Source organism: Podarcis pityusensis, assembly GCF_964106645.2.
Source record: "Podarcis pityusensis genome assembly, chromosome: 1".
Classification (NCBI taxonomy): domain Eukaryota; kingdom Metazoa; phylum Chordata; class Lepidosauria; order Squamata; family Lacertidae; genus Podarcis; species Podarcis pityusensis.
Genome location: NC_138028.1, coordinates 41763604 through 41773404, shown reverse-complemented (window position 1 = coordinate 41773404; position 9801 = coordinate 41763604). Strand labels below are relative to the sequence as shown.

The 9801-nt window shown below is 41.7% G+C and overlaps 1 long non-coding RNA gene across 1 annotated transcript; it reads left to right on the top strand.

The window, feature by feature from the left end:
• Window positions 1-686: 686 nt before the first annotated feature.
• LOC308473146 lies at window positions 687-7015 on the top strand. The gene is made up of 3 exons (XR_013983949.1): window positions 687-753; window positions 3522-3585; window positions 6837-7015. It is a non-coding gene; the product is annotated as an uncharacterized lncRNA (long non-coding RNA).
• Window positions 7016-9801: the final 2786 nt, after the last annotated feature.

Here is a 9801-nt window from a genome sequence, read left to right as displayed (position 1 = left end):
CTCCCAGAAAATGCATCTGCTCCTTCAAGGTGAATCCAACGTCTTCTACAACCGATTACCTACCCACTTTCTTGACATAGGAAGCACCTACCACCGACACCTCTGTCTTGTCAAGATTCAACTTGAGTTTACTGGCCTTCACCCAACCCATTACTGCCTCCAGACATCAGGTCAACACTGGCACAACTTCCCTTGACTCAGATGGTACAGAGAGATAGAACATGACATCATCAGCATATTGATAACTAGGGAGCAGGAGATGCAGGTGGGGAGAAGTTGGAATCTCACTACTAACTGAGAATTCTGCTTGGGGAGGAAGAAAAAACTGAGCCAACACTCAAGGACCAACCTGCCCCTTGCATTACATAGTGAAGCGGGTGTGCCTGATTGCCTTCTTCCTGCCCCCACATTTGGCAGCTCTTGACTGTTAACAGCTGCCACTGCTAAGCCAGTTGCCAAGTACAGCACTTGAAGTTGACATGAGTCAGGCCTAAGCCCAGATAGGATTCCTCTTGTGCATGTTCACGCGCCATGTGCTTGCTTTGCCGTTATCTCCTCTCTCTTGCCTTACTGCAAAAGCACACACTTGAACGCTTCCTGCCTCATGCAGACATTGTCACCTTCTCAGTGTGCCATGGATTCCCAGACCCTACAGTTTGCTGTCAATCATTTCTTACTGGCTGTGGCTGTTGCCCATGGTGGCTAGTGAAGCAAAGCAAATCTCAGAGCAGAGTGCAAGGCAGCGAACAACAGGTTTGGCTAGGAGTAGGGGGAAAGAGAGGGCACACAAGCACACTCAGACACTGTTGAACCACACACAGGCACACGCAGCGTGGGGAGAAATGGCACTGTTAAGAGTGAATGATGAAATAGCAAGGTTTGGAGGTGGCAGAAAGAGTGGCGTTAAGCATTGTGGGGAAGATAGCTTTTCTGTGCTGCACTGCAAGTATAGAAGTTCTTATTTCCTAGCATAATCTAGAACCCAAATTCTCTCTCTTCACGGTTCATCAGCTATAGAAACAGAAAGCTACCTTATACCAAGTTAAACCTTTGGTCCATTTAATCCAGTTTTGTCTACAATGAGTGGCAGTGGCTCACTAAGGTTTCAGGCAGAGAGTCTATCTCAGTAATACTAGGAGATTCCAGAAACTGAATATAGAACCTTCTGCATGCAGATCATCTTTTGTTCTGGCTTTCTTCATTATCATTTCCTCAACAGATATTACGTTAAATATATCATAAAATGGAAATCTACTGGGGAAAAGTCCATTGATGGCTGTTACTCATGATGGTTAAATGGAATCTCCATATTCAGCAGCAAGATATCATTTCATATCAGTAGATGGGGACCAATTGTGGGAGATGGCTGTTGACTTTAAGCTCTGCTTGTGAGTTTCTCAATAGCAGCTGTCTGGTCACTGAGAAACAGGTTGCAGTGCCCCTTTTATGTTCTAATTGGGTAGAATCCAGTTGGTGCCCTTGTGCCCACAGAAGAGCTTTTGATTCAGCCTGTCTCTGCTAAAAGAAGAGAAGGGTAGTGATTTATTTTTTTTAAATAAAGCTATACAGAACATGAACAAATCCTTGATCATGGTCTATCCAAAGGCTGTGACACAGAAAAAATATTTCTCATGCAGACTACAGAGGAGTGACTGTAGATATAGTTAGAGTCAAACTATTGAAAACTCAGCTTAGACAGGGAAGTGACTTCTGCTTCCTGAAAATTTTACTAAACTTTTTGCCTTGGACTATAATAACCAAAAGTAGGCATCAGGAAACAAAGGCAATAAAAACAATAAGTATCTGGGCACTCAGTCTGACTTATCTGCTATTAATAAATCTCTTCATTTGAAATATTTGCAGATTGTACTCTGTAGAAAAACAACAATGTTCCTGGAAACTCTCCTGTAGGTCTTAGCGTTAGCAGTCAATATCAAAGAGGCATGCCACTGTTTTTCCTACTGTGGGTCAGGTTTTTCTGGAAAGCGGAGCCTTCACCAATTAGGGATCACTTAATGACCTCAGTTTCCATCAAACTAAGACATGGCATTCTTCCACAAAACAACGAAGGAATGTTCCCTGTCCCTTCCTCACCCACAGCCACCCCCAATCCTGGAAAAGCATCTCTGGAGGGTTGTAGGGCCTTCATGAAGAAGATGGGATGGGGCATGAGGGATTGTAAGGGTAAGAGAGGATGGGGAAACGGTCCTCCCATGAACTTTCATAAGTTGCTGTTCCAAGATCCAAGCCTAATATATTAATTATGCCATAAGCTTTCATGGACTCAGGTCTATGCCATAACAACATACCCTCCAACATTTCTCAAATGAAAATAGGGACATCCCGTTCCATAATGATGATTTAACTATTTATACCCCACACATCTTACTGGGTTGCCCCAGCCACTCTGGGTAGCTTCCAATATATATAAAAACATAATAGAACGTTAAACTTTTTTAAAAAAAACACACACAACAAAACTTCCCTATACAGGATTGCCTCCAGACAGCTCGGGGGTCAGATAACACCATACCCTCCAACATTTCTCCAATGAAAGTAGGGATATCCTAAGGAAAAGTGGGACATTCTGGGATCAGATCAGAAACCAGGACGGCTTATCTAAATCAGAGACATCCCTGGAAAATAGGGACACTTGGAGGGTCTGTAACAAATGTCTTAGTCTTTCGAGTGCTGCAGTGTTTTTAATCTTTTATACTTCAAATTACTGATCCACCCCCACCCCCCATATATCAATAGTTAGGGAGAGGATCCTGTGTATAGCACAGTCAGTAGAGCATGAGATTCTTTATCTCAGGGCTGTGAGTTTGAGCCCCACATTGGGCAAAAGATCCCTGCATTGCAGGGGTTGACTAAATGACTCTCTACAATTCTGTGATTCTATGATTTATATACCATCCCTTAAAATTATCATGGCCAAATTGGGGAATAGCACTAAAGCCCAATTCAGATGAAAAAAACATATCCAGCTTACCATTTTAAGCCAAATCAGAACTATGCTCATAAAGAACTAGTAATTTAAAAATAAATAAAAACAACACTAATTGTCTTGGATGGGCAGGTTGAAATTTGCAGTAACACAGTCAGATCGTTCTCAGGTGGGCTGAGTGATGGCGTGCCAGATTGCAGTTTGTGCTTGTGTCAAACAGAGCAGATGATGAGCTTCCCGTGAGGTCATTTCTATCTGGGCTTTTTCAAAAGCAGCCTGCTTCTCAGTCTCCTGCAAAGTGGTATAGAGATTGGCTCTGAGCCTCAGGCTAAACAATGCTGCACAGCTGACATATTAGCTGACATATCATACTTCTGTTAATGCAACCCAAATATGGGTTATTAAGGTCAGTGACATCACATTGTTTACTAATAGATGACCATGATCCAATATAACTCCACTGTCTCTCTCAGCAGTTACAGAGCCAAGCCAGAATCCCCCTTTTTGTATTTAGAGGGTTTTCCCCTTTCTCATATTAATATATATATATATGGACTTTATTTTATCTCTTTAGGGTCCACTGTTGCCGCTCAGCTTCAGTCTTGCCAATATGAACTTGTGTGGTTTCTTTTTTTCACGTATGTTTAACTTCAACACATATTTAATGAGCATATTCTTTATTGTTCCATCCAAGTCATGAACAGAGCAACCCAACACATACTAGTTAGAGGCACAGATGGAGGAGAAATCTGGTTTCATCCACATATTGATTGAATCTACCTAATTCACACTTCCCCAAAGCAATCTACAAACTGAAATGCTTTGATATTCACACTTCTCCAAATTATGTGATGCAGTTTAACAACCCAATCAGTGGTTATATTAGGGGGAAGACTGCATAAGAATGCAGATTTTAGTGAAATGGCATACACAAATGCATTATATTAGGTAAACTAGTAAAGGTAAAGGGACCCCTGACCATTAGGTCCAGTCGTGGCCGACTCTGGGGTTGCAGCGCTCATCTTGCTTTATTGGCCGAGGGAGCCGGCGTATAGCTGGTCATGTGGCCAGCATGACTAAGCCGCTTCTGGTGAAACAGAGCAGCGCACGGAAACGCCATTTATCTTTCAGGCTGAGGGAGCCAGCATTTGTCCACAGACAGCTTTCCGGGTCATGTGGCCAGCATGACTAAACCGCTTCTGGCGCAACAGGACACCTGGACAGAAACCAGAGCGCATGGAAATGCCATTTACCTTCCTGCCACAGCGATACCTATTTATCTACCTGCACTGGTATGCTTTCGAAGTGCTAGGCTGGCAAGAGCTGGGACCGAACAACGGGAGCTCATCCCATTGTGGGGGTTCGAACTGCTGACCTTCTGATCAGCAAGCCCAAGAGGCTCAGTAGTTTAGACCACAGTGCCACCCGCATCCCATGGCACAGCAGATGCAGCTGAGTAAAAGTAGTCATCAACTCATAGAAATGTTGGGGGTTCTTGCGACAGCTGCTACCTGAATACGTCAGAGTAAAGGCAGATCTAGCAGCAGCACTAAACTATATGCCTGGCCCTTCTTGCTAATATAGGGTTGCAGCCAAATTCCCATGTAGATACAGTGGTACCTAAGGTTAAGTACTTAATTCGTTCCAGAGGTCTGTTCTTAACCTGAAACTGTTCTTAACCTGAAGCACCACTTTAGCTAATGGGGCCTCCCGCTGCTGCTGCGCCGCCGGGGCACAATTTCTATTCTCATCCTGAAGCAAAGTTCTTAACCCGAGGTATTATTTCTGGGTTAGCGGAGTCTGTAACCTGAAGCAAATGTAACCTGAAGCGCATGTAACCCGAGGTACCACTGTATTCTAACCTTCAACATAAGAATCAAGAGATTTAAAGCTGAAAAGATGTAAATATTTTGTAATGCAGTAATGGTGTTTGCAAAATGAGATAACTCTCTCTTAAAAGTGTGAAAACAGGATAAAATATTTGCAGTAACTACGTTTCTGGATTGATGCCATTTCTATAGTTCAAGCTCTGCTTGGCCTCTTGCCACCTCAACAAATGCTAGAGAACTCCCTTTCGCCAGCAGGGAATCAATGGATTTCTGCCACTTCTCCTGTATGGGTTTGGGTGCTTACACTGTGAGCTGGCCCAGCATTTAAACTCCAAAGCATGCTGAGCCTTCAGATTTGGATCTTGGCAGTAGCAATAACAAGAGTTATTGTCAATTGTTTCTCAAACATGTAGATTTGTTTCTGAAATTTGATCTGAATTTCCCAAGACATTTCCTATGTTTACAAGTCATCCTCAGTTTTCCGTCAAACTCATATAGTTCCAAAGCATGCTTCACTTTTAATTTAACTTTGGAGCTCAAGCGATATGCACATACTCTTGCCATTACCATCACAACACACTGGGGACCAAAATAAATGTGGAAAGGGATATTGGCTCTGAAACCAAGGAGGAATATAACATGGCTGGGATAAACGAAAGCTACAAGTTTATTGAATGCAAAGATTTTGCAACTGCCGGTTGCTCCTCCCTCCTTCCCCTCACCTTTCTATAGGCAGCTATGTCCTCCTGGTTAAGGACAGAAATAGCAGCTATCCTTACCAGCTGAGCTACTTGGGTTGCTCCACACTTGCTCAGAGTCTTGAGTCCTGCTCTTCATTCCTTCCAGTGCTCTAGTAAGCCCTTCTCTTCCAACCAGCGGTGCCAACTATAGGGGGCGGAAGGGGCTTTGGCCTCCTCAATTTTTCTGGGCAGGGGGCCAAGCCCCCCTAATATTGAGGGGGTCACTCCCACCCCCAAGCAAGCTCTGGCACAGCAGGCAGGGGCAGGACACATGGAGGGTGATTTTCACCCTCTGTGCTCCCTGTCCACGGCCAACGGGAGAGCACTGGCCTGTTGGGTGGGGGTGGGATGGGTCACAGGGCACCCTCAATGTGGGAGGCAAGTCAGCACCCCTGCTTCCAGCATAGTTTAAGGACTGCATGGGATTGAACATTGTATGAATAGTCTTAGGAGATGGCCATGGTCAGTTTATGAGCACACTCAGTTTCTGAAAACCAGTGTGGCATAGGAGTTTGCAGCATGTGAAAAATGGAAATGGAAGGAGTCAAGTAGTATTCATGGCTAAGATTAGGTGTTACAAATATTATTTATTTAATTTGTATACCGCTCTTTGTCCACAGATCTCAGGGGGGTTCACAGCATAAAAATACAGTATAAAAACAGAAACACATGTGTCCCTATTTTCCTTTGTTAAATGTTTTGGAGTCTGCAGTTTATATTTTATACACACATAGATAAACTATGTGTGTGTGCGCGCACACACACACATACACACACATTTATCTCCAAATGCACGAACAAGGGAGGAGGAAAGAGCTTCTATAATAATATAATTTTAAAGTTGGACCTTGGAGGTCATTTGGTCCAACTCCTTGATGAATTATGGCAGTCTTGTTTTGCCTACTTTACAGGAAGGCGTCCTCTTTTGTAAAAGACTGTCCAAAGACTGTGTTCTGTTTGAAAGTGTTTCATTCCAAGTCTAATTTAAGATAAAGAACTGCAAGAGAGCAGGGACCTTGAAGTTGTCCATCAGTGGTTAGCATCTGGGCCACAGACTGAGCAGGCGCAGAAGTCAGTTGGTCACATTCTTTACCATGATGGTGATATGCACTGTATTTCTATTTAAATTATATCAAGCCCTCTAAGAATCCCTTGCATGTGAGCACTGATGCTTGTACTCTCTGTGTTAAAGAAACATGCTCACATAGGTCTTACAGTGAGAATGTTGTGGATTTCCCATCACTTGCAATGTGTCTCAAGGCTCCTCAGTGTTCTGAAGTTAATTAATTAAAAAATTACATCTTCTCCATTTTATTCCAGCTGGCAGCATCAAGAAATAAACCATGTTCCTCAGAGTGCAACTGGAGCAGCTGTCAGCTGATCTCAAATATGTGAATAAGGCAAAGAGCATGCAAGCACTGTATACTTATTATAATGGGCTGGCAACTTTTCAAAATAAAATAAAATAAATGAATCCACTGTTCTTTTCTTTAAAAACAGTACTAGGTTCCTGATGTATCTTTCTGTCACCACCATCACTTCAAACCTAGGTATGTGACTGAGGAGGTTTTGCCTTATTTAGGGACTCACCTATGTTTAAAAGTTGACGGGGAGATTATTCCTTATTCCTATTCCTGAACTTCTTGCCATCTTTTGATGTCTGCTAGAGGATTAACTCTTCACACTGGTCTATGAGATATTGTTTAATCATCTGGAAAATCTAGTTGATTAAAAGTGCCTGTTCTAGACTATACCCACTCAACATGAAATAATTTAAGTTCCCTCTGTTTCGTAAGCCCATGAAATTCTGGCACAGGGGAATTCTTTAACTGGTATTGGAACTGCCCCTGACTCTGGACAAATTCCCTGTGCTGATTATGATGGATCCCATGAAACCCCTGTCACCATTCCAGCTGTTTTTGTCCTGTCAGCACTTATGTTTTTGGTGGAAGGTCTGCATTGAAAGTAGCATCATTCCTTCAATCTTCCGCCATCATTCCTTCAATCTTTGCACATCAGACCATCTGCAGGCAACATTGTGGAGTGTAGGGTAGACAGGGGTAACTTCTGATAGACCCTAGAGGTTCAAATCCCTAGTCATCACATTCTAGTTGTTACAGTCTTCATAACATTTCCCAGAAGCTGCCTGTCTCCAGCTATATGAGGTCAGACTAAGAGTCTGTATCTAGTCATCATAATGAATTTAAGCCATCCATGTATTTTCGCGGGGATTCATTATGCTGAAGAATACAAATGTCTCCATCTTGTCTCTATACTTAATGGTTTTATTTAGTCTTTCCTGGTTTAACTATTGATGCCATTAATATCAATGGAACTTTAAAATGTTAGCTGGGTTTAGCCCACTAGCAATTACTTTTAGAAGATGAAAAGCATCTTAATGTAAGAAAAGCTTTGAGATGCCAGGCTGTCCTATGATAACTGAAATAACAGCAATCTCATTCAAGAACAGCAGTTCCACTGATCTCATCTGTTTTTTTTAGCTATTTATTTGTACCAATATATTAATTTAAAAGTGAAACCACATCAACTCAATGAGGATGATTGCTTGCCTGTTCCATCTTGAATTCTGAAACACCATTTGTTTTACTTCAAATCATACAAAATATGTTTCTCCTCAGGTTTTACATTAGTTTTGTTATCTTTGATTCTACTCTGAGAAGAGAAGATTATCTCATTAAAATGTTCTGGAGATGGTCAGCAGGCACAGTTTTCCTTCCATGAATAACAAGTGTTGGCTAACAGCTCCCCTCAGAGGTAGTATAGAAAGTATGCACTCATCTAAACCTGTGTTCCCCTGTGTATTTTGTATTAAGGAAATATTGTGTCTTGTCTGGAACTGGAAAAAAATCCCTCTTGCAAATCAATAAGGAAAATACCCCTTATTCTCTTATATATCTGTGGCCAAGCATAAAACCAATTCTGATTGATTGTGGAAACTTTTAGAGGAGTTTGGGAAAGAAAAGTCAAAATTGGGGGTTTTCCTGTTGTGCAGTACAAATTTCATTTCATTAGTGATGGTGACTGGAAGCAGAGCTATTTCAAAGCATTGGGAGGGAGGGACCTTTTCTAAAAGAGGAAGCAGATAAAATATATAGGAATATTTCTAAATGAATAGCTTTCACTGTTTGGGCATGTTTACTGAAAGCCACTGGAGGAATACTTTTAGACAGCGTGGTAATTAAAACAAACAGACTATATAAAAAAGGGGGGAAACTTAAAACCAAAGCCGTTAATTCAGTAAAATGTTCACTAATCCAACAGGCTCAATAAGAATGTCAATGCTTGTCTAACTAGGTACTTATACCGGCAAAAATTGTAGCTTGGAGGATTCCCTATATGCTGGGTCCCTGTATGCAGTAATCAGAACACAGTGTGCAGTTTGCAGCTGCAAATTGGGAAACTGTATGTGCAGCACTTGCTGCATAGTAGTATACTTCACCATCCCTCAATTCTGCGCCCCTCAATTCTGCACAGCTAAGAATGCAAATAGACTTTCCTATAGTCCTATAGTCCATGTTATAGAGATGGGAAAGAACATCCATGTTATACAGATGGAAAAGTAGGATGTTGTTGCACATGGTTATTACTGATGCATAACTTTTTGCATCTGATTTTTGCTTTTGGAGGGGAAGCCATTCTGTTCAGGAACACATCTGTGAGTATTTCATCTTACGACTTTTTGTTGTATAGCTCAGCTGGCTTAGGAATGCTCTTCTCCTGGTCCTGTACTTGACAGTTTTATAAGCTGATCAAAAACATTTTCAGTCCATCTTCTATCAATTAGAGTTTTCCTTCTTAATTATTCTAAGATGAAATGACTGCAGAGGAATGTATTGTTTTGACCAGCTGTTACTCTAAGTTATCCAAATGTATAATTCCTTGGGCAACAGCATGGGAAGAAGAAGACATTCGTGTCATGGTTCGAAGAGGTATTTTTTTTCTTTGTAAACACTTGACTTTGCAATTGAATTCACTAAATACCTACCATCAAGTTATATATACAGACTGATCTAAACCTCTTAGTAGGTTACACCATAAGGATTTCCAAAAAAACAAAACACATCATTAGAACCATTCATTTCAATGAATTTCAGAGTTCCTTGCACTTCAACTAAGAGAACCAATTACTGAAATTTCATATGATATTGGGCATTGCCCTGCAGAATCCCCACACCTGGGGCCCTTTTGCAAGTGATGCCTTAAATCCACAGTCTGCATGGAAATCTTGCTGTACTGTGTACTTCCCCTGTACTGTGTGCTAAGC